This window comes from Dermacentor andersoni, chromosome 2 (genome assembly GCF_023375885.2).
Source record: "Dermacentor andersoni chromosome 2, qqDerAnde1_hic_scaffold, whole genome shotgun sequence".
In the NCBI taxonomy this organism is placed as follows: domain Eukaryota; kingdom Metazoa; phylum Arthropoda; class Arachnida; order Ixodida; family Ixodidae; genus Dermacentor; species Dermacentor andersoni.
Genome location: NC_092815.1, coordinates 254,569,272 through 254,578,015, shown reverse-complemented (window position 1 = coordinate 254,578,015; position 8,744 = coordinate 254,569,272).

The window sequence follows — 8,744 nt, the reverse complement described above, 5'->3', positions numbered from 1 at the left end:
GCCGTCTCGTATGGCAGCAAGCTCGGCAAGGTAGGCCGGTGGTGCAGGATCGGCAACATACGAGCACGTTTGGCCTGCCTCTGGTATCAATGGACACACGAGAGCTGTGTGAATCATGGTGCCATTAACACTGGCATCAGTGTATGCTACAAGAGTCGTATCGTCTTGATTGTCATCGGCACGATGAAGGCGGGAAACATGGGCATTCGCCTGACGAGGAACCGGGCTATACAGACGACCAGGAGGCTTATTGTCACTTAATTGTACCCTTTTCCACGGAGCTACATCGGGTCTCGTAGATACTGGATTGTCTATATCGTGTCCCATGTACCAGGCCAGTGAAGCAGCCGAGCCGAAATATGATGGCTTTAGGGCGCGCGTGCATCGACGTTGGTGTACGAGTTCGTCAATAGTGTTGAGTTGGGACTCAGCCTGTAGGGTTGGCAACGGAGTGAGACGTGGTAGTCCCGTTATGGCCCGCATAGCTTCATTATTAATGGCCTCAAGGCGAGCCCATTGTGCCTTCGTGAGATGATGAAACTGGGCTCTGTAGACGAGTCGTGGTTGCAATACAGAACGGACCAGAAGGCGAGCCATGTTGGTGCTCGCTCCGCCAGATTTCTTCGCAATCCGACGTATCAACTGTATCGTTTCTGCGGCCTGTTGCTTTGCATTCTTGACCCATGGTCCCGCAGATCCGGAGGAATCCATTTCAAGGCCGAGTACACGGACAGTTGAAGCCTCATGTAATGGTTGCTGGTCCAGCGTTAACTGAAGAGGCCGGAGTGCCAGTAGACGGCGCCCATACTTGTTCGCTACTGACATGTACGTCGTCTTGTACTTGGAAATATCAAGGCCTATCTGAGCACACCAGTTGTGCGTCATGTTTAGGGCCTCTTGGAGCGCTTGTTCTTGGTGGCAGATTTCAGGATGAACTGACCAGACAGTGATGTCGTCTGCGTACATTATGTACTGTGCGTTATGTATCGTGGCTAGCTTCCAGGCTAGTGGAAGGAGAGCAATATTGAAAAGGACTGGTGCGAGCACAGATCCTTGTGGGACACGCCGATGTGCGACGAACTGACCTACTGCTTGGCCAGCCAGGCGAATGGAGAAGGTGCGAGCGCACAGGAAGGCTTCGACGAATGTGCAGACACGGCTAGGGAATTGAAGCCAATGGAGAATTCCGACAATTGCTTCGTGACTCACATGGTCGTATGCTTTATGAATATCCATTGCCAGAATCGTGCGAATTCTTCGGGAGTGGCCTCCGATGAGAACCATAGAAGATAGGTACGCAAGGCCATCCTCTGCGCCTAGATGAGCACGGAACCCGATTTGGCCAGGATGATACCATGAGTACCGCTCGAGCCACCATGTAATACGTGTCGAGAGCATACGCTCCATCAGCTTGCCTAACGTTGAGGTTAGTGCTACTGGGCGCATATGAGCGATATTATCTTGGGGTTTTCCGGGTTTGGGAATAGGGACCATTTCTGCATGCCGCCAAGAATCGGGAATGACTCCTGTAGCCCAAGCTTCGTTTATGGCCCCCAACAGCACTTCGAGAACCTTGCCTTCCGTGTTTTTATAAAGTTCATACGGTATGCCATCCGGTCCTGGTGCCTTGCATGGCTTCGACAGGTCGATTGCCGCTAAAAATTCCGCCATAGTGAAGGCAGCTTGTATACCCTCGATGTCAGAGAGCGTAGGCGGCGTGCCTGCGTCCGCGGGAAGGCAGTTTTGAACAACGAAGGTAGGCGGTGCTGTGTCCAAAGCCGGAAAAAAGGTGTGGGCGACAGTTTCTGCGAATACTGCTGGTGTCTGGCCCGATGCTAACAGGGCGCAGGCTGCGGGCTCTGGAGGGCGCCGACCACGTTCCATTACTCGGAAGGTGCGCCAAATGGAGGCATTGGACGACGAAGGTCCGAGAGAAGAGCACCAGTCCATCCAGCGGCCACGTTCTAAGCGGTGTTCATGGCGCCGAGCTACTGCAGTAAGGCGTTGGGCCTCTAAGCGAAGGGTATTTGATGCAGGGTCACGTTCTGATGCAAGTTCTGCTTGGCGGCGCGACGCCCAGAGACGCAGAAGTTGCAAATCAGGAGCGGTTCGCGATTCATCAACCCACGACGTACGTGTCGCCTCAACTAATGCCGCCTTAAGACAATGGGACGGGTCCACCATGAAGTTGGATACATTGCTTTCTGATACCGCCCTGTATCGATCCCAGTCCACCACTCGACATAGTCGGCGGAGGCGGCCTGTTCCGCCCGAAGATAAGCCAAGGTGAATCGGATGATGGTCGCTACCCCAGCAGTCGGGTTCACATGACCACGAGACGGTCGTCCTTCCTAGCCACCAAGATAAGTCCGGTGAGTGTGGCGGCGCGCAAGGGTGGTCTCGCCGACGAGTAGGCACTGACACATTATTAAGCAGAGTGAATTGGGCGTCCATAAATGTGTCCAGCACACATGTACCACGCGCACTGGAAATAGCGTATCCCCATGTGGTGTGGGGCGCGTTAAAATCTCCTGCGACCATAGTGGGGCAACCAGGATGTTTCTGTCGTAGGTGCGCCAGCCAGCCGAGACACAACCGAGCCGCACGACCGCTGTAAGGGCGGGCATAGTATGAAACGATGATAACGTCCGTGCGTTGGAGACGAACCAATACGGCCACGACTTCTTGCCATAGAGTACACCACCGTGAAAGATCAACACGAGTCTGATGAAGAGTGCATCTTACATACGCTGCAACCTTTCCTGGAGGGACATCGGGCGTAGCACTCCTACGATCCAACATTGAAGGCGATGAGTATGCCACAAATCCTGGAATGGGTGGCAGGCCGTTCGATTCTTGAAGCAGTAGAGCCCAAGCATACAGCTTCCCATATCTGAGACGCTGACGCAGCTCTCCGACCTTCCCCGCGATGCCGCGACAGTTCCACTGTAAGATGCCTTCTGGCACACTTGAAGACGTAGCAGCCATCATAGATTAAGATTGGCCAGTAGAACCGAGGTGAGATGCTGGAGCTGTTGCGCAACGAAGCGCAGGAGTTCTTGGGGTGAAAGAGGCTTCGACACAGATGCCGGGTTAGCCATATGAGCAGGACTAGACGACGACGGTGAATGCGACGGCCGCGCTCCGTCATGACGACGCCGGAGCACTGTACGGCGTTCCTTGAGACGTTGGATCTCCCTTTCAAGGTTGGCGAGGCGAGCGTCGATCTCGAACTCTTCGTCTGCCAAAGGAAGCGGCGTGTCTTCTATCGATTGTGATGCCCGTTGCGGTCGTGAAGTGGACGACCTAACAGCCGCGCTATAGGTACGAGTGGCAGCATCACTTGTCTCTGTACTTGCTTTTGTCACCTGGCTAGCGTCCTCTTCCAGCGAGGCCAGTACGGCGTAACGGTTGTACACAGGGACTTGTTTCATTGATGAATCTCGAGGGGTCCGTGCTGGCTGTCGATAATGGCGTTGTCGAACCTTCTTAGTGGCCTTCAACTTCGTAGGACAGGTCGTGGAAGTGATGTCATGATCGTTTGTTTGGCATAGGCCGCATCTAAACGATGCCGACGGTTCAGGCTCCATGGTGTCATCTTTAGGTGGGTAGGGGCAGGATGATTTCATGTGTCCCTGTCTAAAGCAAGAGTAGCAGTACACAACGGAAGGCTTGAACGGACGCGGGCGCAGTACGCAGCCGTAATACAGGATACGTTCAGGTGGGGAATTAGGACCTTGAAGCGTGATTAGGCACGTACGACCGCTGCCTAGGTAGCGAGCAGCCACGACCTTGTGTGTGGGACACGATAGTTCCTGCAGGAGCCTATGGAGTTCTTCGTCAAGGTCAACGCCATTAACCACGTAGCGTCTTAAATCTGTACCACTGGCGAGGTATGCCTGGACTGGAAGGACACACTCTTCCGAGACTTGTATTTGTTGCAGTTCTTCGAGTTTATAAACTAGTGCCATAGCAGACACCCATACTGAGACCGTATTAGTTGGTTTGTGTAGAGCAAAACCTTGAAATCGGGAAGTCTCGAGGCAGGCATCCAGGGCCGCTTGAATGATACGGTTGTGCAGAGTGGACATGTCATATCTAGCACGAGGCTTGATAACCACTTTGTACCACGATGTCGTTGGCGACTCCGGAGACGTGCGTGTCGGTCGTGCAGGCAGGCCTTGTGATGAGCGAGGTCTTTTCGGGGCTGCTGGAGCTACATTTTCATCCGATGGAAGGCCAGTAGCTTCCTTCGTCCTCTTGGCTGAGGTGTGCGTCACGACAGCAGGGCTGTTCTGGTCCATGTTGGTGGTATCCATGCTCAGGGTACCGCCTTCACCCGTTGCACTTGTCCCCACGGAGGAGACGTTCCTGGCTTGGATGGCAGTTGCATCGGTAATGTTCCGCTCCCTCGACGCAGCGGACAGCAGCTTGGATGCTCCGCGCCGGCGCAACGAGTGCCGCGGGGGCACTCGCACTCGCGAAGCCGCACAAGAACTCGAGCTCGACGGCGCAGCAGGAGGGTGTAGATGACGACGTACCTTGTAGATAGGCGCCAGTAGTAATTACGAACCGCCAAAGCGGTCCATAAACAACCTTGTGCTTTCTTGCTTGTCGAAGTTTGTCCGAATTTGGTGACGCGGGTAGCTTCATCGCTTCTTAATCTGTTCAGTCAAAAGTAGTGAGTTACGACCGCCAGATAATTTTGTAGTTGTTTTCGTGCGACTGCGCTGGCCGACGGGCTTGGCATCCAACAATAGGATCAGCACTCTACACCTAAAGCTTTCGTCGGCCTCCAAAGAAAGTATGTTCTGTGCAGGGATGCGATTTCGACAACCGTACGGCTGGCCTTTTCCTGCATCGCTTTCCACGCTGAAAGCTCGAAACGCCCATCAAGTCGAATGGCGGGGCATTTGAATATATAGCTCCAAAGGAAGAACAACAAAACAAATTTCGCGCCTTCGAAAACAAAATGACGTCACTTCTGCTTTTAACGGACATGGCGTCACATTATTTTTTCTTCCGCCGCAAGTGTTCCCACCACATACAGATGGCGCTAAGCCCCGTGGACCGCCGATGGACCGCCATGTTTTGAACGTATGGGCTCCTATGAAAGCTTCGCTACCAGGTATATTTACCTTGGCCAGGCCAAGAATGTGGAATGCCGCCTGATATACTGTTGCAGCTCGAACAAATGCATATGACCAAGAAGCTTTGGGGAATGTATAATATCATGGACCACCTTGTACAGGAAGAAAAGGTGTGATTAATTCTTGAATCTAGAGGTGCCAGTTGAGGTATACTTGAGAAGGCTCAACTGTGGTCGCCAGAATAACAAAAGTGGTGTTTGAAGATACATATAAATTTACTCTGGACTAGTTCAATGAGGTCAGAATTAGATTTGCACTTTGCATCCCCTCCTACAGAGGCATACTTTAATAGTGGAAGGCACACAGCAAAATTGCAGAAATACAACAGGTGAGTGGAAATCATGCAATATACGGCATGCAATTCCAAGAGCGTGAAGGGCAAGTTGTGTAACTGTCTATAGGAAGAGAAGCTTAGAATTTTGCCGAAGTACACACCAAGATCCTTCATTTCATCGACAATAAGGAGGGAAGCATCCCGTAGGGTGTTGAAAGTTTCACATGGTGTGTTTTCAGCATATAATTCAGCACAACATTCATTTGGGCTAGATCGTGTACACTTGAATTAGGAAGGAACAGCGCCAACTAAGACGATCACGAGAGGGAGAACGACACAGTACAAGTGCTTGTCCTGTGTCGTTTTCCCTCTCGTGATCGTCTTAGGTGGTGATGTTCCTTCCTAATTGAGCATATAAATTAATGTCATAATATTGGAAGCATTTATGAGTACCTAATGTTTTTGCACCAGTCTGATAGTGAAAAAATGTCTTTTTAGAGGTCGATACAGTGGTGAACATTGTTGACAGTCTCAAATAGTTTTAAGTCGTCGGCACACAAAGCCATGCTGTTTATTTATTAAAACGCTCTTAGCACTAACAGAAAGCAAGGAATCCAATACCGATTCAAACACTTTTGACGCACGGCTGAGGATAGATATAGGCCGGCAGTTAGTAACTGCACATTTAGCGCCCAATTTGTGCACGGGCAATGTTCATGCTACCTTCCGAGTGCTAGAAAACGTACTAGACTTTAGGGAAGTATTTAAGATGCTTGTGAGAACAGGGAACAAGTATGCTTCCATACGCCTTAACCCTTTCAGACGCCACCTTATCGCGTTGATTGAAAACTTTATTTCACCACATCTCTTGCATCTTCGGAATCATAGAAAGTGTACAGCTGCAGAAAAATTAAAAATTGTTATTTTCAGCGAGTTTTGTTAATTTTACAAAATTTCGACTCCATGCGAAAACTCACTACAGGAGGGTTGACTACAGAAGGTCACTACAGAAGGTCACTGCAGAAGGTCACTACAGGAAGATAAAATATGAGAACGTATACTATTTTCTGTGTTGAAAAACTTGAAAAGCACTTATCTAGCAAGTTGAAAATTATGCCCGGTGCATGCAGTGAAAAACAACGACAGAAGTGAACCCGCTGCGTAAAACATAGTAACACAGAGCAAAAAAAAAAAAAAAAAAAACCAGCCGGCTACCTTCGCCTTCGTTGTGCAAAAAAAATTCTGCACGTTATTCAAAATTGCGGCACAGTTCCAATAATACGTGTTTCGAGATGTATGAAATACATTTTAAATACCATTACTTTCATTAGTGCTTTTGTTATTGATTCACTCTCCTGCTGTGCACAATTGCGTAGGCAGCGTCTCAAAGGATTAAGCTCTGCGGAAGAAATACCACCAGCGCCACACGAAAGGGAAGGTTTGAGGCGCTTCATCATCAGCCTGATTACGCCCACTGCAGGGCAAAGGCCTCTCCCATACTTCTCCAACTACCCCGGTCATGTACTAATTGTGGCCATGTTGACCCTCCAAACTTCCTAATCTCATCTGCCCACCTAACTTTCTGTCGCCCCCTGCTACGCTTCCCTTCTCTCGGAATCCAGTCCGTAACCCTTAATGACCATCGGTTATCTTCCCTCCTCATTACATGTCCTGCCCATGCCCATTTCTTTTTCTTGATTTCAACTAAGATGTCATTAACGCGCGTTTGTTCCCTCACCCAATCTGCTCTTTTCTTATCCCTTAACGTTACACCTATCATTTTTCTTTCCATAGCTCGTTGCGTCGTCCTCAATTTAAGTAGAACCCTTTTCGTAAGCCTCCAGGTTTCTGCCCCGTACGTGAGTACTGGTAAGACACAGCTGTTATACACTTTTCTCTTGAGGGATAATGGCAACCTGCTGTTCATGATCTGCGAATGCCTTGAAAACACTTGAACACACTCACACTTGAAACACACACTCATACACACTTGAACACACTCATACACTTGAAAACAACGTTTTCATTGACTCATAGCGTACACACCGTGCCAGACTGAGAAGGGTTACTTGACGCATATTTCACACCATATAGCGAACAGAAATGTTCTGCAAAAGCATCAGCAGTGTTTGTGACAATACTACCATTTTCATCAAGAAGAGATACATCTTTGGCACTCTTTTTACAAGAGTGTAGGCGTACGACGCTCCAGAAATATTTTGAATTACGTGTCACGCTGGCTCAACACAATCAATGTAGTCGTAGTGGTGATTCTAATAATAATAATAATAATAATAATAATAATAATAATAAGAAGAAGAAGAAGAAGAAGAATATCTCTATTGCCATAAAATATATACAGCATTATAATCAGGCCTGTTTAAGCCTAGAAGGGCTTGTGGGAGATGGCCCTGCAGAATTGGCAAGGCAATACATTGAAATAGGAAAACAACCACATATCAAAGTAAAATAATGGCGCTGTTACATGAATCCCGCGACATTACATTTGACTGCGCAAATTTATTACAGCAGTACCGAGACTTCAAGCTTACATAAAGCGAACAAAACAGACAACACAAAATGCAAGAATTCGCATCTTTCAAACAATTTGCACATAAATGCTACCTGAGATAAAAAGGCAAAGCAATGTGAATATGGAACATGTTTAACCTACAGAGCACGTATCATCTTTTTCAGTGATATTCTCGAAGTTGCTGCGAAAATGCCCTCTGTTAGATTGTTAAACAGATTAGGAACGTACACACATCGCCGAGCCTCACCGTATCTCGTTGCGGAACGAGGCACAGTGAAATGCAAACCCGAACGGAGCATGCGCACAGGTTTATGCTCGACTTTGAAATCCGAGTCCCAAAAATGACATAACACCACTGTTTCAACAAACAATGAGCGGAACGGAGGAAAACCTACGGCGGTAAATATGTTTCGAGAAGAAAGCAGAGGCGAGTTATACGCTACACTTTGGAGCATGTTTTTTTTAAAGAGCGTCCACCCGGCTCTCCCAACGCGCAGAACAGAACGCGAAAATTGTGATGCCATACCTTAATATTCCGTACGGAAGAGCGTGCATAATTGTTTTTTTGACTGAAAAGGGAACTACACTTTTACAGTGATAGAGTACCCAGGCAACGCTTAGGAGTTTACTACATAAATACGCTAAATGCGATTCCCACGACAGGTTTGAGTAAAAAAATATGCCGATGTATTTTATAGACTGCACATATTCCACTGGAGTACAACTACATTGCGAACGCGACTTATTGTGCAAAAAGATATGTTCATCTATCGAGGTCATCTTCAAG